Source organism: Sinocyclocheilus anshuiensis, unplaced genomic scaffold (assembly GCF_001515605.1).
Source record: "Sinocyclocheilus anshuiensis isolate Anshui unplaced genomic scaffold, SAMN03320099.WGS_v1.1 scaffold152, whole genome shotgun sequence".
NCBI lineage: Eukaryota > Metazoa > Chordata > Actinopteri > Cypriniformes > Cyprinidae > Sinocyclocheilus > Sinocyclocheilus anshuiensis.
The window spans coordinates 3,341,412-3,341,813 of NW_015555781.1; positions in this window are offsets into that span (position 1 = coordinate 3,341,412).

A 402-nucleotide genomic window follows, 5' to 3' on the forward strand; every position below is an offset into this window, starting at 1 on the left:
TTATCTTTGTGTAATATTACAATTTGTTTGAGGATCTGAACTTTTAAGTGTGACAAATATGCAAAAAATTAAAAAAACAGGAAGGGGGCAAAAACCTTTTCACAGCACTGTATATATATATACACTGCCGTTCAGTGTAATGTAATGTTTTTTAAAGAAGTCGCTTATGCTCATCAAGGCTGCATTTATTTGATCAAAAATACAGAAAAACACAGTAATCTTGCAAACTGTTATTACAATATAAAATAATGGTTTCTATTTTAATATACTTTAAAATATAATTTATTTCTCTGATGAAAAGCTAAATTTTCAGCATAATTATATATTTATATATACAGGTGCATCTCAATAAATTAGAATGTCGTGGAAAAGTTCATTTATTTCAGTAATTCAACTCAAATT